The 27,252-nt window shown below is 38.7% G+C and overlaps 1 long non-coding RNA gene across 1 annotated transcript in view; it reads right to left on the bottom strand.

Annotated features, from left to right (window-relative positions):
• LOC106505851 overlaps nucleotides 1–27,252 on the bottom strand; it is a 53,442-nt gene that overhangs the window by 2,691 nt on the left and 23,499 nt on the right. Inside the window, exon 2 of the long non-coding RNA XR_002338058.1 lies at nucleotides 3,594–3,686. This is a non-coding gene — a long non-coding RNA (uncharacterized LOC106505851). The remainder of the gene's footprint in view (nucleotides 1–3,593; nucleotides 3,687–27,252) is intronic.

The following is a 27,252-nucleotide window of genomic DNA, read 5'->3' as shown; positions in this document are numbered from 1 at the left end:
TTTGATGAGAGATGGAGTCCCCGAGTTGCCGAAGATCCAGAATTTAGCTCAAATGCCCTTTCTGTGACTTGTCGAGTTTTTCATACTCTCAGTTTGGGAAGGGCGAGGCTGAGTTTGGGATGTGGGCCCATGAACAAGTGGTCAATGCACAAGGTCTGCTCTGGCCCCCTCTCATCTCCTTGTCTGCTGAAATAGTTCTGGGTTCTGTCTCCCTGTCACTCCGTACATGTCGTTCCTCTGGGCTCCTTGGACTCAGAAGACTTAGCCCTTATGAGCCCCAAGCATGCTCTCTCTCACACATACACAACCCTCTCAGACACATGTTCTCTCTCACATACACACACACACACACACACACACACACACAGATGGATACACACTCACTACCTTTCCCTTTCCAACAAATATTCACTCTCTTTCTCATTTGTACACACACACACACGCATAGTCACACACACACACGCATAGTCACACACACACACAGCCGTAATCATCTCTTCCCATTTCTATCTATCTCTCTTGGACACATCTTCACTCCATATGTACATATGGACACACATGCTCACACCTCTCTTTCAGACACATATTGAGGTGCTTGCTCTCTCATCTACACAACACACTTCTCAAACACCTGCACACACACAAAAAAAAACCCTGCATATAATATCTTGTACATAAGAAACATGATTTTGGAAGAGATTGGAGTATTTTATACCACAGTCTGAATACTTAAAATCAAATACGAGACTCCTGTTCATGAAAGCCCCTCGGGGTAGTTTCTGCTGTGGTGCAGTGGGTTAAAGACCCGGTGTGGCTGCAGCTGTGGTGTAGGTCACAGCTGCGGCTCAGATTCTACCCCTGACCCTGGGCATTTCCATATGCCATGGATGTGGCCACAAAAGGGAAAACAAAACCCCCTTCAGGTATAGATGTGCTTCACCGTGTTCCCATCTTCCCCTTTCTGCACCTCTCGTCTTCATTCTTCCTCACATCCCTAAATTCCCATTCCTTTCCAGGAAAGAACAGTTTTGTGAGCAGTATTTTCCTTCGTCTTCTGTTTCCAGCATCTCCGTTGCTATTCATGGTAGTACAAGGAAGTAGGAATTTTAATTATATTTAGAGTGCAAAAAAAAAAAAAGACATATAATTTTGAAGCTTAATATGGCAATATCCAATAATGTGCCCCCAATCTTGATAATTAACATTCATTATGAATTCAAATTTGTAGATTCTTCTAGAGAAAATGAATAGTTTTCAATCATATCAAAGAAACTTTGATCTTCTCACAGCCTGGACACAGCTGGTCAGGACAATAAAAAGTGGATTAAATGTCAGGAAATATCGAGTCTGGAATTGAATTATCTACAAACAGCAATATGACCATGGTAGAAATTGTGCACGCCACAAATACATAAAATTTAAATTTGAATAAACTAAAAAGAGATTTTTTTTCTTGGATGGGAATGGGAAAAGACCAGAAGAGTTGAGAAGAAGGAGGTGCCATTTGAAAGGAACCTTCAGAGTTCCTTGGTGGCTCAATGGATTAAAGATTTTCTTTGGTCACTGCTGTGGCTCTGGTTAAAGCTGTGGCATTGCTTCAATCCCTAGCCTGTGAACCTCTGAATGTGCAGCTGTAGCCAAAAAAAAAGAGAAAAAAACAAAAAAAGGAACCTTGAACAATGGGATGGGTATGAAATTCTGATTGAGAGGTACCTTTCATTAATGATGAAAATGTACAACTTGAATTTTTTTTTACCTCTATTACAATTCAAGTTTGTTAATTTTATTGTAATGCTACATTTCAAATTTTGAGTATAGAATACAGAAAGCTTTAATATTTGGAGGATAAGAAAATTCTCATATATTCATTTGGACTAGTGCTTATAGTCTTAAAAATAATTAACATTAAAACAACTTTTAAATTTTAAAATGGTTACTTGTCTATTATGCCTTTAACCTTTCTATTACTAAGCACTGCATTGTGTATAGAGAGATAAAATCAAATGTAAATATGACATAGCATTAAGGAATTAGTATGTATCTAAAAAAATTTTAAGCATTAATTTTGATGATTTTCAGGATTAGGTGGAGGAGAGAAAATTTTAATTTGCAATTGAAATTTGCAAGCCTGAAGTTTTTCATTTCCAAGTTGTTTTTGAATGCTTTGTTATAAACTTCCTTCCCTGTTTTAGACAGTATTCTAAATTAATTTTCCCACTGACTAGAGTCTACTTAGGCAAGTCTGCTTATATAGTTAAATGTAAAAACTAGAGTATCCTATTCAGGCCACAGAAAGTCATATTACTTTTGACTAAATTATTCGGTATTCGTATAAAATTAAGTTCAACAGACATCAGTGTAACAATTACAGGTCTCTTTAAAGTCCTTATAATAAAGCTTTACAATTGATTCTGTAATTTGCATGCAAGCTTTTATGGTCAATCATTGTGTATTAAGTATACAACTCTGGTTTCTTCGCTTTCAAATACTTTCACTGAACAAGTAGCAGGAAGCAAGACCCAAATGCTGCCTGCCATTTTGGTGACAAGTTGGTTACATAAAGAAATGAAAGCAGTAATACCTGGTGAACACAATGATGGCTCAATAAATACGGAAGTTGCATGAGTCTAAGACGCAACTTAAAGTTGAGAAAGTTCCAAGATTCTTTCTTAAATAAAATTTTATATTTAGCATAATTTTAGATTTTGCAAAAGTTGGAAAGATAGCTCAGAGGGTTCCTGTATACCCTTCACCCAGTCATCCCAGTTGTTAACATTTTATGTTACTGTGGTATTTTTGCCACAACAAAGAAACCAATATTGGTTTATTACTGCCCACTAAACTCCAGATTGTATTTGGATCTCAACAGTTCTTTGATGAATGTTTTCTTTCCATTCTAAGAGCCAATCCAGGACACCATTTTGCATCTTGTTGTTGTGTCCCCCCAGTCTCCTCTGGTGTGTAACAGTTTCTCGATCTTTCCTTGTTCTTCATGACTTTGAGAGTCTGAAGGAACACCAGCCAAGTATCCTATAGAATTACCCCCAATCTGGGTTTGTCTGTTGTTTTCTTCATGGGGTTCTAGACTTTTGGAAAGAATGGGCAAAAGTCAAGGACCCTTCTCATCACATTCAATAAGAAGTATGGGATATCCACATGACATCATGGGTGATTTTAACCTTAACAGTTGGTTAAAGGAATGTTTCTCAGCTTTTTCCATTATAAATGTAATGTTTCCCCTTTCTTCATCCTCTATACTTTGGAGTGAATTTCTAAGCCTAACCCACCTTCTGGGTCAGCAGGGCCCCACCTCCTGGAAGGGGAGGCATGTACATATATTACTTGACAGTTTTCTGAAAGGGATATTGGGTCCTTCCCCTTCATTTATTTCTTTATCCATTGAATCACTTATTTACATTAGTATAGGCTCATGGATAACTTTGGGTTATAACCCAGTACTATATTATTTATTTATTTTTGCTCAAATTACATCCAAGGTAGCCATTAGAAGCTCTTTCAAGTTTCCCCCCGTCCCTTTGATGTGTCTGTATGCTTCATGCCTGTGTATATGTATTATGTAAATACTTCCTTACCTGTTGGTTCTCCAAGATGCTCCAGGCATAACTTGTACATTGCTTTTTCCGGCTCCGCAATCAGTAATTTCCCCAATGACCTCTAACAGACTCCTTTAACATATTAAGGAAAAGAAAAACAAATTCTCACTGCAATAAATGTGGTATCATCATTTGATAGGGATATTATTTTTTGAAGTTTCTATCAGATAAAGAATTTTCAAAAATTTGTAAAAGTTGAAGTTCCCATCATAGCTCAGTGGGTTAAGAACACAAGATAATCTCCATTATGATGCGGATTCAATCCCTGGCCTTGTTCAGTGAGTTAAGGATCTGGCATTGCTGAAAGCCATGGCTTGGATCTGGTGATGCTATGGCTGTGTCGTAGGGTGGCAACTGCAGCTCTGATTCAGCCTCTAGCCTGGAATCTTCCACATGCCACAGGTATGGCCCTAAAACGAAAAAAAAAATTGTAAATGTTAGTTTGAATTTGCTGAGCTACTATAAAATGTTATTAATTCCAATTTTTATTAGAGCATAATGATTCAAAGTGTCAAATATCTCAACTTTTAAATCAACTTTTAACAATAAATTCCTCGAAAGAACTTCTGAAAAAGTGTGAGTAAAGTATTTGATTTGCCACATTTCAGATTCTATACAATTTCTTTTTAAAGCATTGAACCCAAAAGGTTAATGGATCCATCAGGGTGGGCCAGGTTATGCTGCAGTAACAACAATTAAAAAAACATGTTTCAGTGGCTTAAGACAACAATGGTTCATTCACACTTGGAATACATATCCACTTTGATGAGTAAGAAGCTCTTCTCCATGGGGCCCCCTACTCAAGGCTCCAGGCTGAACAAGTATCTACTGTCTGGATTCAGTATTGTCATCTTGACAGGAGAAAGAAAACATTGCTTGTGACCAAAAGAAGTTTTTCAAATATATCATTAGCCAAAGCTAGTTGCATGGCCTTGCCCAATGTCAAAGGTTGAAATTCTACCAGGTGCCCAGAAGGAAGTGAGCTAGAAAGATGAATGGACAGCTCTAACAATGGCCACTCTTGGGCATGTGTCTACCTCTAGGTGACCTAACTATCCCTGAGCTTCCAAACTGCAGAAGTAACTCTTTCCTTTAACATACAAAGAAGATTCGTTAAAGCTCCCAAATCACACGATGGAAAGGAGTCTTACATCTTGTTTTTCCAAAGCCCCCTGAGGGGCTTACATTTTCTTGGTTGTCACTTGTGACGTCATGTTATAAGCTGCTTCTTCAGCTCTAAAACTACTGTCTGCTTTTGAAATGAGTCTACATGAACACAATGGCCTCTGAAAAGATGACAGTTCAGAGAAGACTGATCTGCCATGATTAATTAATCTTGGGTATAGACGCAGTTCCTACCCTAATTCTTCACAGTAAATCTACAATTGGGCTAAGGTGAGATTAAAGTTTACTGAAGAGCTGTAACACAAACTCGATAAGGGGTAGAATTAAATATCCATCACTTTTAATTACCCATGATATTTCCAATCAGAAGCAAAATTAACATGCTACTGTATTTCCTTTCCACATTTCTTCCATAGGTGCCTATTTTAATAATATAGTTCTAGATCCTGCTGTATCTTTTAACATTGAAATGTTTATGTCATTATGTAATTTTAAAAAAATCTTGCTTTAATAATTGCGTAATAGTCTATCATATGGAGATTCTACTACTTAAGTATTTTCTATAATAGATATACCCCTATGTTGTCAACTTCTATTTTTTTCATTTGGCAATTTAAAAAAATTGAATAAATTTGACATGTAACATTGTATAAGTTTAAGGTATACAGTGTGTTATTTTGATATATTTATATACTATATTATGATCATATAGGTAGCTCTATTACCACATTACATAGAGTACACTATTACTGTCTGAACTCATTATACTGTGTATTAGATCTCTGTCTGATTTGCTACCCGTTACAAGTTTGTACCCTTAAATGTTGTCACCCTCCCCCCACCCCACTCCTTGGTAACCACTACTTTACTCTGATTTCTACAGGTTTAACTTTTTCAGATTCCACATATAAGTGCTATCATACAGTACTTGCCAAGTTCTCTGACTTATCTCACTCAACATGATGTGCTCAAGGTCCATCCATATTGTCACAAATCTTTTCTCATACTGGAATAAGAACTAAATAGATGTTTCTCCAAAAAGGACATTAAAATGGCCAACACAGAAAGAGGCTCAATACCACTAATCATGCGGGAAAGGCAAATCAAAACTACTGTGAGAGGAGTTCCCATTGCGGCTCAGAGACTTAAGGACCAGACATTGTCTCTGTGAGGATGTGAATTTGATCCCTGGCCTGGCTGAGTGGATTAAGGATCCAGCATTGCCACAAGCTTCAGCGTAGATTTGCAAATGTGGCTCAGATCCAGTGTTGCTGTGGCTGTGGTGTAGGTTGAAGCTGCAGCTCTGATTCAGCCCTTGACCTGGGGATTTCCATATGCTACAGGTTTGGCTGCAAAAAGAAAACAAAAAACAAATAACAACAAAAGAAAGACCCCACCATGAGATAGTATATCACACCTGTTAGAATGGCTATCATCAAGAAGACATGAGACAACAGGTGCTGCTGTAGATGCAGTGAAAAGGAAACCCCTATATGTTGTTGATGGGACTGTAAATTGGTTCAACCACTATAGAAAACAATATAGAGGCTCTTAAAAAAATTAAAAATAGGTATATCATATTACTATTCATGGTAGCCAAGATATGAAAACAACCCAAACGGCTATCAACAGATGAATGGATAAAAATAATGTGCTATATATACACAATAGAGTATTATTTAACTTCTATTTTAATAATAAAAGTACTCTGCGATGGACAATTTTGTAATACATCTTTATGCATATCTCTTATTAATCCCATATTAGAAATTCCTAGAAGAGAAACTACTGAGTCAGAGAGCAACCGTTTTATGCTCTTAATCATTACAGTTAAATTGTTTATAAAAGAGATTGATTTCAGTTTATGCTTTAATCATCAGAGTGTGTGAATGATTCCTCATCAATATTAAATAATCCTGGTAAAATGCTTTTGTTGTCTTTTGAAGAACATAATAATAAACCCTAAGAAGAAAAATAAAAATACAGAAATATTCATGGATAGATTTTTGAGTTACACAATATCACCTTCTATTTTAACTGAAGTATAGTAGAGCATCTATTTGGCTGGCAAATAGCTATGATTAAAGATTAAAGAACACTTTGATTATAGCACACCCAGTGTTGGAGTTTCATGATGGCTCAGTGGATTAGGATACAATGTTGTCACTGCAATGGCCCAAGTCACTGCTGGGGCAGTGGATTCAATTCCTGGCCTGAAAACCTTCACACGCCGCAGGAGCAACATTAAAAAAAAAAAAAATAGTAGACCCAATGTCAAAATAACAGCATTTGGTTGTAAAGTCCTTGTGATCTCATTATTTGTCCACCAACGTACCAGCTTTATTAACCTGCTTTCTCTCATACAAAAAAAAAAAAAAAGGCTTTTTGCATGGTTTTATTTGTTTTTAGGAAAAACATACTTTTATATAAATAAAAACTCATAAACATACCACAAAAGAACATAAAAACAACATGCATTGGTAATTTAAAATCTGATAAAATGTTTGGGATTTGGAAAAAATAATAAACTTCCAGATGATGGAATTGCCCTTGTCAGTTTCCCCAAAGAATTGTTCTTATGATAAACATCAGAAGTACATTTTTAAACAGAAGAGATACATTCTACACTTTCTGTAAAGGAGGAGATTTCCATTCTACAATTGACAATGTAGCAATCTAAAAAATAATGATAAGGGTTTACTCTCTGTACACTTTCAAGCTCCAACCAATGGTTCTGACTTACAAGACAAGATTTAAACCAGACATGGGGGCAACCTAAATGATTCCTATATTTAGGCTAGTTTCATAGATTTTTGTGGCTTAGTTACAATGACCTATAATGTGTGTGAAAATCACCTACAAATACACACACACATATATGTACACATTTAGGTATTAAAACAAAATGAGACACAATAATTTAACCACAATATTCAGAGTTGCTAAAAACCAAGACAGCTCCAATTATTTAACCACAGAAATACAGAATAATTTAACCACAGCATACAATGCATATAACCATAAATGTTAATTTAATATTCATATCTAGAATAGCTCATATTGTAAACAGATGGTAATATTTACCTTCCCAATCCAGTTATCTGGAGGATAGACTACAGCATCGACCCCAGACTTGATGGACAATAATTTACTGTAGTTGTATATATTCAGCCAGCCTGCTTTGTCCCTATGCCTTTCCTTCTGGGATAGGACATTTTTCAAACTTCCTTCAAAATTTTGAGACATCAACCATTTAATTAAAATCATTTGATTTTAATTTGATTAAATTCAGTTAAGTGCAATAGTGATACCAAATAAGTTTGTTTTGCCATGAACAATTAACCTTACCTAAAGGGAAATCATTTATGAGAGAAAAATAAGATAAATCATACTAGTGCTGTGCCATCTCACATTTCTCTGTATCATTGTTTTGGTGTCTCTGAAACAACTGAATATAGAATGGAGTATGGCTTTCAAGCTGGTCATAGTTGGGTTGAATGATGACTAAATAATGTCATTTATAATGCCCAGAATCACCTTTGGCAGTATGTTTTTAATAGATGCTAGTTAAACAAATGAAAAAAATGATGATATATTAGCAATCTATGGCTGTGGAACAATATTGCCAAAAACTTAACAACTTAAAAAAAAAAAAAAAACACACTTATCACCCGAGTTTTTGCGGTCAGGAGCATGGACACATTTTTCCCCTGGGTCATCTACTTAAGGGTCTCATAGGCTGCCATGAAAGCCCTGACTGGGGCTGTGGCCTCATCTGAGGATTGATGGAGAAGGGTCCAATTCCAAGCTTATACAGATGTTGGCAGAATTCAGTTGCTTGTGGTTGTAGGACTTGAGAGCTTATTTCATTGAGGGTGTCACCTGAAGGCTCTTGCAGGCTAGAGACCATCTTTGGCTCTTAGGGACGGCCCCTAGTTCCTTGCTGGGTATTTACATCTTCAAATCCAGCAAGGGATGGAGAGACTCTAGCAAGATGGATGAGACAATTTCATATAATGTAATGAAACATGGGTATTTACATCTTCAAATCCAGCAACATGGGTATTTACATCTTCAAATCCAGCAAGGGATGGAGAGACTCTAGCAAGATGGATGAGACAATTTCATATAATGTAATCATGCGATCACATACACGATCCCAAAGCCACATACACCATGTGTTTACCATAGTCTGTTGGTTAGCAGTAACTCACAGGTCCTGCCCAGACTCAAGAGGAGGGGATCAAACCAGGGTGTAAATACCATGAGGCAGAGGTCATGGGGGGCCACTCTAAGACTCCTCCCTTACATGTGGATATTCAGGTACAAATGATGACTTAACATGAGTGCCTTTACCCCTTTCCTAAAGGAAATTAGAACACATGTACTGTCTGAATGATGCACTATTGTTTGCTGTGTAAAGTGGCTGTGTCCTTTTATTAAGTTTGCATTTTATAATCCACACATTCCACACAACATCAGACATGTAGAAATTAGGGACTGATATTCCCAAACTGTGGCTGCCTCTTTAAGAAATATCAGATGCTGTAACATGGAGAGAGTCAATTATGAACTATGGTATCAATTGTCAGAGTCACAGGAATAAAGGTAACACATAATAAAGTTTGCTGAGCATCCACTTTATGTCCGGCCCGGGACCAACCACATACATGTGCTTGTTGGTCAGGACAAATGTCAGAATTCCTCCTACAGGCTCAATCCTACAAGGTCCTCCATCGAGGTGGCATAGGTTGACTATGTGACTCTGATCCTCAGCCACACTTGATTGGCACAGGGTGGTCACAAGCCCAGGGGGCCAGTAGGTATCTTCTCAAAAGGGTGGACTGCTTCCTCAGACTGAAGCTGGAATCTTCGATATCACAAAGGGAACCTGGCACTAACGAGAACTGATGCTTAAATGACCCCAAAGAGACATGACCAGCTTGGGATGCAAGGAGGCAAAACTTATAAGGAAAATGAGGAATCAGAAGCTGAAGGAGCAGAATCCAATATTTGTTCAACAGATAATAGCTGAGTGCTTAAAAATGTGCTAGGCACAGCGCTGGATGTCAGGACTTTAAAAAGAGACAAGATAGACAGGTGCTAGCCCTCACAGAGGTGAATTCTACCAGGGAAGAGAAAAATAAAAATTAAAAAAAAAGGAAAAGAAAACTATTGATATAATCTGGTGAAAGCAACACAGATGCCCACTCTGTGACCCAGTGATTTTATCCCTAAGTGTATACTCAACCACAGAGGTAAGTTCTTATGTCCACCAAAAGGTGTATACAGTTTTATTCATAATGGCCATAAACTGGAAACAAAAATGTACATCCAAAGTAGGATGATTATAGTCCATTATAATAGTCCAACATAATGGACTATTACACAGTCATAAGGAAAAGGAACAACTTATTTTAGACACAACTATAGGGGAAACCTTATAGCATTCAGTGGAATGAAAGAAGCCACACTCGACAGAGTACATGTGATGTGATTATGATGCTATGAAGTTCAAAATAGGCAAAATCAGTAGGCTGGGAAAAATCAGATCAGTGCTTGCTTCTGGAAGAAGCAAGGGAAGGAAGGGAAGGAAGAGACTTTGGAGACTGACTTGGGGAGGCTACAGGGAAATCTGGGATTGTAGTTACGTTCTATTTCTTGCTATGGGTGGTAGTGATGCAAGTTTAGATATGTAAAAATTCATCAAGCTGCACACTTAAAATCAGTGCACTTTGGTATATGTTATACAGCAATACAATAGAAAACGCATAAAAATAATCACATGCTGTGCTTTCTGAGGAAAACAATAGTAGGGCTGAATGGGGGAACACTGCAGAACCAGGGCCTCTTATAATTGAGTGGTTTGTATAGGTCTCTGGGGAGGTGCCCTTTCCACTGACCCTGCCACTGGAAGATCAGGTGGGAGACCCATCCTGGCAGAGGGCATGGCAGGTACAAAGGCCCTAGGCAGGAAAGCACCAAGCAGGAGGTAGCTCGAAACTAATGTGCAGAAAGTGATCTGAAGGAAGGTGGAGAAGTGGGCAGGGAGGAGGTCATTCAGAGCCTTGGAAGCTACAGGAAAGAGCTTAGGTTTTAGCCTAAGTACACTGGGAAGCCAGCAGAGGGTTGTAAGTGGGACTGTGAAATGAGCTCATTTATATTTGAGAAGCTGTCTTTCTGCCTCTAGGGTGTAGTGTGGATGGGAGGACAAGGGTGAGGAATAAAGAGATGGGTGGTGGGAACAAGAGTCTTGGGGAGGGAGAGGGGAAGGACAGATTTGAGATCTAGTCTTGACTTGGCATCAGCAGAACTCACTGGTGGGAGTTCCCATTGTGGCTCCACAGAAACAAATCTGACTAATATCATGAGGATGTAGGTTCTGTCCCTGGCCTTGCTCAGTGGGTTAAGGATCTGCCATTGCCCTGAGCTATGGTGTGGGTCACAGATGTGGCTCATATCTGGCATTGCCGTGGCTGTGGTGTTAGGGCAGCAGCTACAGCTCTGATTTGACCCCTAGTGTGGGAACCTCCATATGCCATGACTGCGGCCCTAAAATGACCAAAAAAAAAAAAAAAAAGAACTCACTGGTGACTGAGTGTGAGATAATGGCTCTTGAATGGATTGGCTGGATGGCCCATGACACCACTTTCTGAAATGTGGAAGACGAAGGAGAAATGGGACAGAGTGGGCAAGAAGCAATAGAACAACAGCAGAGAGTTTAATTTTGAGAGGTCTGTGCACCAGTGGAGGAGGAGTTGGATACAGTAGCCTGGAGCTCAGCTGAGAGCCGTCACCATTACAATGGTTTGTTCACCCTGGATGGATGCGCTCACTCGGGGGGCGGGGGGGCAGGGTGTGTGGAGAGAAGGACCAAGGAAAGGAGGACCACAAGCAGGAGGATGGGTGTGATCATCCCACTGTGACAACAGGAACCTGTGTCATCTAACAGGTACCAGGGCAGACCTCACAGTGCTTTCTCCAAAGGCCCTGGGATCTAGCCTCCAATATGAGACAGTCCCTCATTTCTCTGGGTGTAGCCCTACCATTCACATCCCTCTAAAAATGCCAGAGTGGATAAGCCATTTTTATAATAAAAGAAACCAACTTCTAAAAATTGCCTCATTCGATGCTTACTAAGGATCTGCAATAGTAACATGACCATCTGACAGGTGTGGAAACTTGGTTTGGGGTTAAGAAATGTAGCCTGTGTCAAACAGCTATTAAATGTCATGAGTAGAGCTTGATGTCAAGGTTCCTTCCAGAGCCTGGGCAACAAACCATAGAAAGAAGAGAATGAAGGCAGCATCTGGTTACAGTTTATGCCATCAGTTAAAGAGACTATCTCCCCAAAATGGGAATACAAAAATCACTCATGCATTGACATCGCTGGCAAAACAGAACATCAGCTTCTCAGGGTGTGCAGGTCAAGTTTGCTCCAGTTACAGGGGATCTGGTTAGTCCTGGGATTAGAAGGTCAGGGAAGGCTTTGAGCTTGGCGAGAAGCAAAGGCAAGGCCAGGTATAAAGATCCTGAGAGGAACACAGACCAACTGGCCCAACGACAAAGTTCAATGAACAACAGAGCCCCCACATCAGCCCTCTGCCGAGGTGTTTCTGTGGGTCACCCTGGGAAGCCATCTCTCCTGTGCTTCACTGCGAACAAAACTGGGACTTTTCCCAGAATCCGTCCCATGTCCTAGACAGATCATTTCATGTAAATCCACATGGTGAATAATTCATACTTCCTCCTGTGGCCTGTCCAGTAACAATGATCCAGTTCTTCTGTGATCATCATGAATATCTGAGTTAAAAGCTGTCTTATCAACACCCTATTCTAGGATGGTGCTGTCAGTGCGTGAGACCCAGAGTGGGAAAAAAAATCCAATGGGAAATTCCCTAAAAAGTGCTCTTTCTCAATGAGGGTCAGTGCTGTTCAGCGCACTGCATCACACACACACACACACTGTCACATTGTGATATTCTGTTTAGTAATTATGATAACATATTTGGTTCCTTTTCGTGAAGTATACCATCCGTTTTGATTCACCCTCATGCATCTGGACAGCAAGGTTTGTGGGTGGTTTTCTCTTCTGTGATGATATCTGTGACACTCAACTTACATGAACTTTTTTCGGCATATTTTGAATTCTAAGAAAATCAAAACAAAAAAAGTAGGTGCGTCAAGACTTCCTCTTTTTCCGGGACATGTCACCTCTTTCCTATGTCATCATTATTTCTCTTCCCCTTTCCTCCAGTACCCAATTATTCTTGTCTTCAAACTGCACTGCTCCTTTCCTGCCCAAACCCCTGTGTATTAGTTTCCTGAGGCCTTCAGTACAAAATACCACAAATCAGGTGGAGAACAACAGAAATGGATTCTTTCACACTCCCAGAGACCAAAAGTCCAAAACCAAGGTGTCATCGGGGCCGGGCTCAGCCCGAGACTCTGGGTGGAATCCTCGCTTGCCCCTTCCAGCTTCTGGTGCTGATGATACTCCTTGGGGTTCCTCGTCTTGCATCTTCGTCACCTCGTGCAGCTCACTGCTGCCTCTTTCATCAACGTGGAGTTTTCCTTGCACATCTGCATCCAAATATTCCTCTTCTTATAAGGACACCGGTCACATTTGGATGAAGGTCCACCCTAATAATTTTCATGTCAGCCTGAGGGCATCTGTGAAGACCCTAGGTCCAAATAAGGTCACAGTCACAAGTACCAGGTATTAGGACTGTCACACATCTTAAGGGACACAGTTCAGCTCTTCAACCTACAACACCCTGTGTCACTTATGGTTAGTTGTGGTATGAGGTCAAATACTCCCCCAAATATGCCTTAAATTTCTTAATAGTATATGTATTGAAAGCTGTATAACTTAAATTCCCTCAAGGACAATTAACCACACAAATTACCTTTTCAAACTAAAATGTTAGTCCTTTGAGGAAACCTCTGTATTAACAAGCATCCTTACATGCATACACACACGGTTTTTCTCTGTCTTTTCTCACCCATTTATTTCTTTTTTAGGGGATTTAATCATGTTATAATACATGTTTTGAATTGTCATACATATGAATTCAAAAATCAGCCTTATTCTAGCTTTGCTCTTTTCCATTTAAAAATCAAAGAAAGAGACTAAAATGTCTGGCCAGTGAAATCAGCCACCTGTGGTGACCCCTTCTTATTTTCCCTTCTGGCCCTCCTTTCAGCCCTAGCAGTCTCAAGAGCAGGACGACTGTGTAGACTCAATATTCTGTTGGCAGAATGCTGTATCAGTTAAGAGTGTGGACTCTGGAAGGCAGAAGAAGAGATTAGAGTCAGGCTCTCACACACTCATGACATGTTTTGGGTTCCATAATTTAGCCACCATCAAGGGCTCGTTGTGATGATGAAGTGAGATGATACACCGAAAGTACTCAGCCCAGGCCTGGCTCCTAATAATTGCTCATTTAACATTTAACACTAGCTGGCTATATAAGCAGTATATATGTGATATGCTAAAATTAATCACTAGTGGCAACTTTTAAAATAATATACATAAGAGTTACAGAAGGAATTGTGTAATTATTTTTAAAATCTTTTCTGAAAACACCTGATTTAGATTTTTTTCCCCTACCTTTGGCCACACCCATGGAATGTGGAAAATCTTGGTCCAGGGGTCAAATCTGAGCCTTACCAGCACCCAGAGCTGCAGTGACAAGGCCAGATCCTTAACCTCATGAGCTACCAGGGAATTCTTGCTTTGACTTTTGAATAAGAAAAAAGTTTGGAAACTTGTATTTGAAGAGTTTCTGAAAATTAGCGAGTTTTAATTTACTTTGTTGTTTTTTTTTAAGTCCTCAAATATTATGGATCTTGATGTGGGTGAGATGCTCTGGACTATGACCCTTCTTAATAAGAGTTTCTAAAAAGCATCTAACTTTGATATTAATCTCAGTAGCAAGAGATAGACTTCTGCTCAGAAAGACTGTAGGATGTGGAGGCAAACAGACAAATTTGCATGTGACATTGAGCAATCACTGAACATTTCTGAGCCTCAGTTTCTTCATCTTGAAACTGGAATTTCAAGAGCTGAAAAGACTGCCACTCAAATGCTATGACTCAGAGTTTCAAAAAAAGAGAATGTTCCTTATTTTCCATAACTGATCTCATTCTGCGTTGGAGCTTCCCTATTCCCTTATGAAAGGGGAAGAAGAAAATTCAGACTGGTCTGTATGAGTACCTTAGTCTCTTCTGGTTTAAAATATGCTCTTTCAGATTAATTCAGTCACTTCTGAGTAAGCGGTCAGTCTTTTGAGGATTTAAGTTCAATTTGGGATTTCTCCTTGGGGCCATCACGATCCTTGTTGGACATCATCCAGAAGTGGGGTGCTGGAAACACTTTGGGTCCTGGTGCTTCCCCCTGGGTTCTCTCTGGTCCATGAAAAGACCCCAACACAGAAAATCACTTATATAATTCCATGTATATGAAATGTTCAGAGTAGTTAAATCTGTAGAGAGGAAATAAATTAGTTGTTGACAGGGGTCAACAGGAGAAAGGAAATGGTGGATGACTGCTAATGGATAATGGATATGGGATTTCTTTTCGGGGTGACAGCAATGTTTTGGAATTAGTGGTGACAATCATACAACTGCATGGATATACTAAATGCCACTGAACTGTATAATTTATAAAGGGGAATTTTTTGGTATGTGAATTGCATCTCAATTTTTAAAATCACTCAATGTAAGGATGACACTTGATGTGGTTTACTTTGTTATTTGTTCTTAGGTATATATTTTGTTCCAACTGAAATTCACTTTTCTATGGAAAAAATTTGCACAAATTTGTGTGGGTTGGTTTGTGGGTTTTCTATTCTGTCACACTGATGTATATGTTTGTCCTCACTGCTTCGATACTGCATCATCTTGATTACTGCAGATATACAGTCAGTCTTAGCATCAAGTACACATTCCTCCCACATTACTTTGCTCAGTCAAGGTTCTTTGGGCTCTTGCAGGGCCTATGACTTTTCATGTACATTTTAGAATAAGTTTATCTACATTTACAAAAGTCTTGCTGGATTTTGTTGGAAATCACATTAAATCTATAGATCAATTTAAGGAAAATTGACATTTATATATTTTTTACTAGAGTAGGGTTGATTTACAATGTTGTGCCCGTTTCTGCTGCACAGAGAAGTGACCCAGTCATAAATATAAATATATGACAAGGGACATTTTCCCTTTCACTATATATGAAGGTAATATAATAATAATTATAATATATATCATATTATATTATATTACATTATATTATATTATGCTATAATTATATATCCATCATAGTCTATCCCAAGAGACTGGATATAGTCCCCTGTGCTATACAGCAGGACCTCATTGCTTATCCATTCTAAACACATCTTTAATATATGTTGCATCTTCCAATCCTTAAATGCATTATGTCTCTCCATTAATTTAGGTATTGTTTGATTTCTTTTATGAGCATCTTGTAATTTTCTGTAAAACATGCAAATTCTATAGCTGTTTTGTCAACTTTATACCTAAGTATTTCATTTTCTTTGACAAGATTGTAAATGGCACTATGCTTTAAATTTGAATTTCCTGAAGTCCATTTTTAGGATATAGAATATGTAATTAATGTTTGTACATCAATTATATATCCTGTAGCCTTGCTTAATTCACTTCTTAGTTTTAAGAGTTTTTTTCTTATATATATTCCTTGAGCTTTTCTACATAGACATTCATGTCATTTATAAATAAGGAAAGTTTTATTTATTTTTTCCAATATGTATTCCTTAAAAAAATATTCTTTTCGTATTGCAGTGGCTAGAACTTATAGCACTCTATTCAATAAGAGTGGTGAGACCAGACATCCTTGCTGGGAACTTCCTTGTTCCTAGTCTTGTAGAAAAAGCTTTAAGCCCTTTCGCCATTAAATAGGATGTTATGCATGAACAATTTTTAATCACATTTGGGCAGTGCCATGTTGGTCCCATACTATGCTGAATTATCAGGATTTTCCTAGGAATGTGATGTTTTCCTGAGTCTTTCCCTGGCAAGAAGAAATGACACTTCTTCCTTCAGGAAAGAATCTCAAATCTTTCTGGTTGTTTCAAACACCATGCCCCTGCCATAAGTCTCCATCCTACGAAGTTGAAGGAGATGGGCTCACCTGCCATTTATTTTCTCCTTTCTCCTAGTTTCGCACAGGAAGGTCTTCCTTCCTTCCGTCCCGAAAGCTCTTAGGAATGGAGCTTCCACCACATCCTATCTTTCTGATTACTCAAGGACAAAGTGTAGTATATGGACTCTTGAGGGCTCTGAGACCCTCTCAGCAGGTCCACGAAACAAACAAACAAACAAAAAACTATTTTAATAAATATTGACATGATTTGCCTTTTGCAAAATGTTTTGACATTTCCACTTACGGTGCAGAAACAGTTGCAGGTAAAATAGCTAGGCTTTTAGCAATAATGAAGTCAAAGTCATCAAACACAGCTAGTATTCATCTTGTACTTCACCACCACCCACTCACACTGAAAAAATGTCAATCTAACTAAAGAATGTCCTTGGTGAAGCAATAAAAATTATTCTTGCTATTAAATTTCAACCCTGGAGTACACATGCTTTTAATATTTTATGTAACAAGACAGGAAGTATGCATAGAGCATGCCTGCTGCTTACTGGAGCACAGGAGCTGTCTCAAGGAACACACCTATTGTGAACATTCTGAACTGGCCTTTTTTCTTAGAATACTACTTTTACTTGAAAGAATGATCGACAGACAAACTATGGTTATTCAGACTTGAGCATTTGGAAGACATTTTCTTGAAAATGAACAAAGTGAGCTTCTCACTTTAAAAACAACTGAGGGCATTTGTCGCCAATGATAAAATCTGAGTTTTTAAGTGAAAATTAGAATTTTAGAAAGCTTGTATCCACCACTGTGAACCAACTTCTCAGTACTTAAAGATATTTCTGATGCAATGGGTGGTGATATTAACAAAGGCATTTTTTTTAATATTGAGTAACAAAATATGTTAACATTTGGAAGACCTGCATAACTTAGTGAATTAATATTTTCCAAATGACCAATGTATGATATCGCAAGAGTATACATGAGTAAAGATCTATTTAAAGTACAAGAGAAATCAGTTTATTTTAATATAAAAGAGAATGAAAATTTGTTCATATGGTTTCAGGTTCCATGCTGCAGCTAGACTTTTGAGAAACTGCTACTCGTTGGGTTCTAGTGCAGCATCAAAAAAGAGTTCCACAATAACCTGGGATGGTTATTCATACACTTTTACCTTTTTGAGCTATATATGTGTGTAAAGTTGGGTTTTCTTTATATCCATCAACAAAAACAATGGACTGAAACAGAAGTAGATATGAAAATGCAACTCTCTTCTATTAAACTAGAAATAAATGAGATTTGCTGAAGTGTTTTTGATAAGTCAGTTCTTTGTTTTAGACAACATAATTATTTTCATAAAAACCTTATTTTAACATGTAATGAGCTTAACATTGTTAGTTTTAAATGAATTAATAAATATTTTTAAAGCTTTCACTTTAATTTACAAATATGGTAGCCACTGATAGAGCTGACATTAACAAACAAAAATTCTTGGGGGGGGGTCGCACTAATTTGTAATAGTGCAGAGGGTCCTGAGACCAAAAAGTTTGAGAATCTACTGGTTATTTTGACAAGTATTCTCATTTCTACTAAAGGGAAACGTTAGGTATTTAGCAAATTCTTTTCTCTTTTTACAAACCTAGCATGCAGGACTGTTGCCTCATCTGAACTTAACAAATTGAGTTTGCTCCACAAAGCTGAACAAATTTTCTTTGTTTTAGGCAGTATCTGCCTTCACCTAAGCAATAAAATATCTTTGATTCACAAAGAAGATGTAAAAAAATGGAAAGATATTCCATGTTCCTGGATTGGAAAAATCAATATTGTGAAAATGGCCATCCTACCCAAAGCAATCTACAGATTCAATGCAATCCCTATCAAATTACCCATGACATTTTTCACAGAACTAGAACAAACAATCCAAACATTTATATGGAACAACAAAAGACCCAGAATCGCCAAAGCAATCCTGAGAAACAAAAACCAAGCAGGAGGCATAACTCTCCCAGACTTCAAGAAATACTACAAAGCCACAGTCATCAAAACAGTGTGGTACTGGTATCAAAACAGACAGACAGACCAATGGAACAGAATAGAGAATGCAGAAATAAAGCCTGACACCTATGGTCAATTAATCTTTGACAAGGGAGGCAAGAACATAAAATGGGAAAAAGAAAGTCTATTCAGCAAGCATTGCTGGGAAACCTGGACAGCTGTATGCAAAGCAATGAAACTAGAACACACCCTCACACCATGCACAAAAATAAACTCCAAATGGCTGAAAGACTTAAATATACGACAGGACACCATCAAACTCCTAGAAGAAAACATAGGCAAAACACTCTCTGACATCAACATCATGAATATTTTCTCAGGTCAGTCTCCCAAAGCAATAGAAACTAGAGCAAAAATAAACCCATGGGACCTCATCAAACTGAAAAGCTTTTGCACAGCAAAGGAAACCCAAAAGAAAACAAAAAGACAACTTACAGAATGGGAGAAAATAGTTTCAAATGATGCAACTGACAAGGGCTTAATCTCTAGAATATACAAGCAACTTATACAACTCAACAGCAAAAAAACCAATCAATCAATGGAAAAATGGGCAAAAGACCTGAATAGACATTTCTCCAAAGAAGATATACAGATGGCCAACAAACACATGAAAAAATGCTCAACATCGCTGATTATAAGAGAAATGCAAATCAAAACTACCATGAGATACCACCTCACACCAGTCAGAATGGCCATCATTAATAAATCCACAAATAACAAATGCTGGAGGGGCTGTGGAGAAAAGGGAACCCTCCTGCACTGTTGGTGGGAATGTAAACTGGTACAGCCACTATGGAGAACAGTTTGGAGATACCTTAGAAATCTATACATAGAACTTCCATATGACCCTGCAATCCCACTCTTGGGCATCTATCCGGACAAAGCTCTACTTAAAAGAGACACATGCACCCGCATGTTCATTGCAGCACTATTCACAATAGCCAGGACATGGAAACAATCCAAATGTCCATCGACAGAGGATTGGATTCGGAAGATGTGGTATATATACACGATGGAATACTACTCAGCCATTAAAAAGGATGACATCATGCCATTTGCAGCAACATGGATGGAACTAGAGAATCTCATCCTGAGTGAAATGAGCCAGAAAGACAAAGACAAATACCATATGACATCACTTATAACTGGAATCTAATATCCAGCACAAATGAACATCTCCTCAGAAAAGAAAATCAATCATGGACTTGGAGAAGAGACTTGTGGTTGCCTGATGGGAGGGGGAGGGAGTGGGAGGGATCGGGAGCTTGGGCTTATCAGTCACAACGTAGAATAGATTTACAAGGAGATCCCGCTGAATAGCATTGAGAACTATGTCTAGATACTCATGTTGCAACAGAAGAAATGGTGGGGGAAAAACTGTAATTGTAATGTATACATGTAAGGATAACCTGACCCCCTTGCTGTACAGTGGGAAAATAAAATTTAATAAAAAAAAAAAAAAAAAAAAAAAAAAAAAAAAAATATCTTTGATTCAATCTGTGGGGAGCCACAGGGCAAAATAATTTGTGAAGAATTACCAAAAAAAAAAAAATACATTGCTTCACCATATCAAAAATAAGATTCTGGTTCCATTAATATTAAGTGGGATTTGTGTCTTAGTAACTGGCAGAGTACCCTATAGAAAGTAGCTGTTCAATTCCTGTGGTTCTAGTCTATAGCCATCTTTCTCTAAACAAGATACAGATCCAAATCCTACCAAGAAAATACTATTGAGATTTTCTCAGAGCACAAACTATTCCAGGCAGTAAAAGTGACATTTCTTAAATCACTGCTCAAGAAGTATTTATTAAGTAATTGAAATGTACAAGGTACTTAGCTAGCAAGATGCTAGCCAGAAACACAAAGACCATTAGAATAATACAAACATTATTTTATATGCTCAAGAACAATGGTTTTCAATTTTGTTTATACATTGGAAACATCTAGAGAATGTTTAAAAAGTACCAGTACCTGGGCGCCACTCCAAGAAATTCTCATTTAGATGGTCTGGAGTGTGGTCTGGACATCAGTATTCTTTAAAATCCCCCACTGAATTTTAATGGGCAGTTGAGGTGGAGAACCACAGACTCAAACTAAAGGGCTTCAAATAGATACACCCATACTTATTGATTTGTTCATTTATTTCATAGTTATTTGTTGAGCACCTGCTATGTTCCAGGTACTCATTAAGGTGCTGGAGATAATAGCAGTAAACAACACAAGGCACCTGACCCCAAGAGGCTCGTGCTCCAGCTGAGGAGAGACAGAAGCTACATACAATAAATACATAAATGCATGACATTGGTTATATGAACTCCAAAGAGAAGTAAAGCAAGGTAAGGGAAAGAGTGCATGGATGAGGGTGAGTTTTAAGATAGGGCCACTCAGAAATCCTCTCTGACAAAGTAGCCTGAAGACAAAGAGATAACTAAGGAAGTTAGGAAGGGATCCAGGCAGCTATGAAGGAGGGCCATTCCAGGCGGAGGGAGAGTCAGTCTGAGCCTTGAAGTAGGAGCATGCTTGCATGTTCCATGCACAGGAAGGAGGCAATAGCCAGAGCCATGGTCAAGGGCAAAGCAGAGGCAATGGACTGAAAGGAGTCTTGGTAAGGACTTAAGTGAGACCCTAGGGGACTGGCGAGTTCTGAGCAGAGCAGTAACATGCTGTGACATAGGCTTTAAAAATTCACATGATGCAGGAAGCATCGGGTGAGGGTGAAAGCAGGGAGATGGGTTAGGACGCCTTTGCAGCAATCCAGGTGGGTGATAGTGGGGCTTGGTCTGAGGTGGGCATATTGGAGGTGGTGGGAAGTGGTTTTATCCAATACATATTGTAGACAGGAGGCTGGCAGAACTGGACTTGGGGGGAGAGGTAGAGAGTCAAGAATTACCTCAGGGCTTTCTGCCAGGTAGGTGGAAAGCATTTGCTCCAATTTATGGATGAAAAATTGAGGCCAAAAGGGGAAGTAAGTGAAGAGTGCAAGACTACAGAGCTGATAAAGGATGGTTCAGCTACTTATCACCTGCCAGTTCTTTTTCCTCTAGATCCAGTCCTTGTATTTTGTCAGATTATGACCCCACAGTGATGTATAAAAGAAAATCCAACTTTGTTGAAGTTTATAGTCTAGCAGTGGAGTCAGAACCTAGAGAAAAAAAAACACTAAGTTTTAATTGACACAGTGGCAACTATCTTGCACTAAATGCCATGTGGGTGGGAGAAGCCATTGTGCTCTATGAGGTCTGAGACTGTCAGTATGGTGAACCTGGGAGAGCCGGGGTAGGAAGAGTAGAGAGAAAGGAAACTCGTCCACTGAAATAGTTTCAACAAAAATCATCCTTTATCATATAGAAAAGGCAAGGAAACTGATAGACACACACATCATGTTCAAACATCTAAGTATGAAGCTATTTGGTTATACCAGTGGGTTTTGAATATCTGGGTGTGGGGGTGTGAGGGGTTGGAAAATCAAGGAGTTAAACATGGGTTTGAAAAGATAGTTTAGGACCAGATTAGAGAAGATACGAAATGCTCACCTAATAGTGAGCGAGCCCGTAGTCTCTTCATAGAGATAATAGAGGTTAGAAAAATATGAATGTGATTTCAAGGTGATAATTAAGCTTATTAGGAAAGCAATAATAAAATCTTCATTAAAACAGGTCAAGAACACAGTTCTAATTTAATAACAAGTTGGATTAATCAGCCAGGCCTTAGAAGAAGTTTCATAATCGGGAAAGCCTTTGAACTTGATGGGTAATTACTGTCAATAAGAACAGAGATCTCTTTGAAATAATAAGGCATTAAAATAAGGGGTAAAAGCAGTTGAGTGGCTTCCATTTGCACAAAACAACAAAACAGCTTCAGGCCAGGTATATGCCTGACTCAGGAGAGGCTGAAAGCATTGCTATATGTGACCACTTGGTAAGCGCTAGAATATTTTCATTTGTTTTGTGGGTGTGGCCAAGACAGAGCAACTGGGAAAATATTTGTCTGGCAAAACTCTCTCCATAACACCTAACTGGTTTGGGGAGCTTGGAAGGTGTATACTCAGTATGAATTGGGCGTATTTAGTTAGGTCTTCAGTCCATCACAATCTTGGGTAGGCTATTATGCAAAGAGGATGAGCCAGGAAAAATGGTCTAGATATGTTGGCGTAGTCTTTGTCCCAAGAAAGAAACATGGTTTTAAGTCAAAATTGTGGACTCTTTTAAGAAAACGGTAGCCATGTTGAACACATTTAAAAGCAAAAAAAAAAACATTAAACGGGTCCTCTTTGGCCTTTTAAAATAAATGAACTCACTTAACCTCTCTTCTGCTGCTTTAGTGGAACATCTGGTCAAGATGATTAACAGAGTTTAGAACTGGAAGTATCTTCAACCATTTAGAAGTGTTCAGAGACAAGGTGAATACAAATGGGGTAAAGTTAGGTAAAGGGTGAAAAAGAACTTGTCCAACACTCTCAACACCTGCTTTCCCCAATACACTTGAATAATATTATTAGGGGTTAAATGGGAGTACATCTTCATTTTTCCCACAGATGGTCTTGGGATTTGGGGTAAAAAAAGCCTGAAATTATATAGGTAAGTTGCAGAAACATCAGAAAAACAAAACGAAACAAAAACAAGGGGAAAAAAGAGGATTACCATTGAACTAAAAAGCATGGGATGCCACAGGAATATGTAGAAGTGAGTAGGTTAGACAAAATGAGGGACCGAAGTGGAATTCCAGATTTCTTGGATTCCTGGCTCTGTGGGCAAAGGGGAAGCTATGGGAGTGTTTGGATCCAAGTATGCTGTGTGGGAAAGGGAGTGGATTACTTTGCTCTTCACATCAGTGTATGAGCCACACCCTTTCAGGATGGGTTGGAGAAAGAGCCACCGATCAAGAAATGTTTCTCCTCCGCAAACCCCTTCCATCTGGGGCTGGTCAGGGGAAAATGGACTGAACTCCAGCCTTGATGGAGGAGGAAGTATAAGCAGGAAGAGAGGGGAGGTGCAGAGGCACCCCACTCATCTTATGGGTTTTGTGGAATCTGGAAAGATTCTTAGATGGGGAAGAAGAATTTATTTCCAGTCCAACTCTGTCACTTACTTGTGATGTGATTGTGGACAAATTCATAAATCTCCCTTTTCGTTTAGCTACAATCCCCTTTCTAAAATGTGCATGATGACTGCCTCCTACTCAGTATATACTTTATTTTATTTTATTTTATTGGCACATAAAATTTTTTAGTAAGGGAGCATGAGTTAATCCTATTGAAAATCAAAGTGCTACATATATGGGAGGTATTATTATTTTTACTGGTGGTGGTTTTGGTGGATAGAAGGGGGAGTTGACTTTATGATCCACAGGACTAGTTTAGCACTGGCTGGCAGCTTTCTTCCTTTTCCTCATGCCCATGTCCCAGCAATGGCTTGAGAGGGAAAAGAGGTTTTGTCCTCTGATTTATTGTGAAGGTCAAGAGACTGACAGATGCCAGGCAAATGGAAAGCTGTGAAGAACACTTTTAGGCGAGCTTCAAATTGTCTGGCTTTCTGATTTGCTTGTCAGGACTTAAAACTATTTGATGTCCAGTAGAGAAAACGGTCTACATCTAAGTCTCAACTACAAATTTCTGTTATTCTTAATATTCTTAAAACACACAGTGTTGTAATCTTTGAGGAAAATTCATAATATCTCCTTGCATTCATAACAGAATAAAGTGATGAATTTACTTAAATTCCATATATGGGATTTTGCTTTGACACAAGGAATAATTTCTCGGTGCTCTGGCCAAAGATCCTACAATGGGTTTCTAAGAAAGGTGGCTTATCTGTCCAGGATATATTTAAAAATATGGCAACTTCCTGCCTAACTTTAAGAAGACAGATTCCACTTCACTTAAGCTAGTTAGTTATACTCAGCCTGTTAATTTGTGTAATCAACATTTTTTTCTGACACAAATGGTGCATCATTAAATTGCATCCTCACTAAAACATAAGCAGATTTGGAGTACAGTACAGTCTAAGGTCATGGTTCATATACATGGTATAGTGGAATACACACGGCACACAAAACCAGACCTCATGTACCATTGTTGGAGGATAAAATTCAGCCTGCTCTCCACTTGCTAGTATTCATCAAAAGATGTATTTGCACAAAGGCATAAAGCAGGCTCCTAGCTTTCACAGACTGTCAGAAATATCTCAAATTTTTTATCCTAATTCCTATTCCTTATCATAACCCATAGTAAGAAACACAACTATAATTTTGGTCATAATCCTTCTTTCTTTGTACAAAAAACCCACTACTTGACGTATATTCTGAAAAAGTAATTGGTCATGAGTGATGATAGTTTATTCAAAAACTTGAAATTATTCTCTTGGAATCATTTATCCATTTTAAGATAGTAACTATGATAGTTAATTTTATATACCAACTTAAAGTGTGTTTTTGAATGATATTAGCATTTAAATTGGTGAAGACAAAGTAGATTGCTCTCTAAACTGTGGGTGGGCCTTATCAATCAGTCAGATGTAAAAATAAAAACAGCAGCCTCTCTGAGCAAGTAGAAATTCTTGGAGTTCCCGTCGTGGCTCAGCGGAAATGAATCTGAGTAGCATCCATGAGGATACAGGTTTGATCCCTGGCCTTGCTCAGTGGATTAAGGATCCAGCATTGCTGTGAGCTGTGGTGTAGGTCGCAGATGCAGCTTGGATCCCGTGTTGCTATAGCTGTGATGTAGGCCAGCAGCTACAGCTCCAATTCGACCCCTAACCTGGGAACCTCCTAAAAAGACAAAAAAAAAAAAAAAAAGAAAAAGAAAAAAAAAGAAGGAAAGAAAGAAAAAAGAAAAAAAGAAATTCTTAAGCAGACAGATTTCAGACTTCATCTACACAATCAACTCTCTTGAATCTCTAGTCTAGCCTAGTCTAGTCTACTGGCACTTGAGGCACTGGAGCTTTCAGAAAGTATGACTGTCTCTTTCTGGTCCCAGGGAAAATATCTGGACTCCCAAGACTGTGTCAACTCTGATGCTCACAGTGCATCCTGAGGTGGCCCACTCACCTTTTCTGGAATTATTACCTGTAAAGTGGGATGCAGAGCACCATCTGCCATCTCAGTGATGAGTTGTTAATATTTACTTGATAAAGCTTGCAAAGTACTTTGAAGATGAGAAAGTTGACACCCACACTGTTTTATTGTTCTATCTTACACTTGATTATATTCTTCCTAAGAGATCTCCACAGGGCTTGGTGCACCCTTTGAGTTTTACTGTCTGGTTTCTGTGGTAGATTTTATATCTCCATAAAAAGATGGTATAATGTTTTGATTGTTTTCCTAGACATCAAAGACATGATTTCTAAGACATCTAAACCAGTTTCTTTTTGTTTCTCTTATGTAAGCCAGGACACCACCCCTCCTTCAGGGATGCGATACATTAACTCATGAAAGTTCTTGGACCAGCTGAAGGTGTAGGATGGTTGGCTCCTTGCTATTCTATTTATTATAAGAGATAATCCCTAACTCAAGGTGAAAGGTCTGTTATTAGCTTGGGTCATCTTGAGTTTTTCCTAAATTATGAATAATTCTCTTCCTCGTTTCAGAACCTGAGGCATAGCAGAAAAGCAGTGTGTTACTCATAGATTCAAGACCTTTATACATACAAACCAAAATTGTTCATTTTCCCAAATATCATTTAACAATCTTTTTTTTTTTTTTGTCTTTTTTTGTCTTTTGTTGTTGTTGTTGTTGTTGCTATTTCTTGGGCCGCTCCCGCGGCATATGGAGGTTCCCAGGCTAGGGGTTGAATCGGAGCTGTAGCCGCCAGCCTACGCCAGAGCCTCAGCAATGCAGGATCCGAGCCGCGTCTGCAACCTACACCACAGCTCACGGCAATGCCGAATCGTTAACCCACTGAGCAAGGGCAGGGATCGAACCCTCAACCTCATGGTTCCTAGTCAGATTCGTTAACCACTGCGCCACGACGGGAACTCCTAACAATCTTAATACGCATGTGGCAACCTTCGTTTCCCAGATATATATTAATTATTGTGTGTTTCTATTAATGTGTGCCAGTAAAAAGAAGGAGCTAAAAGAATGTTCCTCTTTGTGATGATGAAGATGGGAGGGGTATGAAAACATTTGCAAAACCATTCCCAGATTCTCACATTCCCAGGGGCAAAAAGCAATGAAACGTTGGATCAGACAGTCCCACAGAGGTTGCCTAATCCTAAGCATTAACCAGAACCTAAGCTGCACCTCAACTGCTCCCTCATTTTCTGCCCATTGCTCCTTCTCTGCCACTATCAATTTAAATTATTTGTGTTCTTAAAATTAAAAAAT

This window comes from Sus scrofa, chromosome 13, assembly GCF_000003025.6.
Source record: "Sus scrofa isolate TJ Tabasco breed Duroc chromosome 13, Sscrofa11.1, whole genome shotgun sequence".
Taxonomy (NCBI): Eukaryota; Metazoa; Chordata; class Mammalia; order Artiodactyla; family Suidae; genus Sus; species Sus scrofa.
This window is presented reverse-complemented; position numbering and strand designations above follow the sequence as displayed.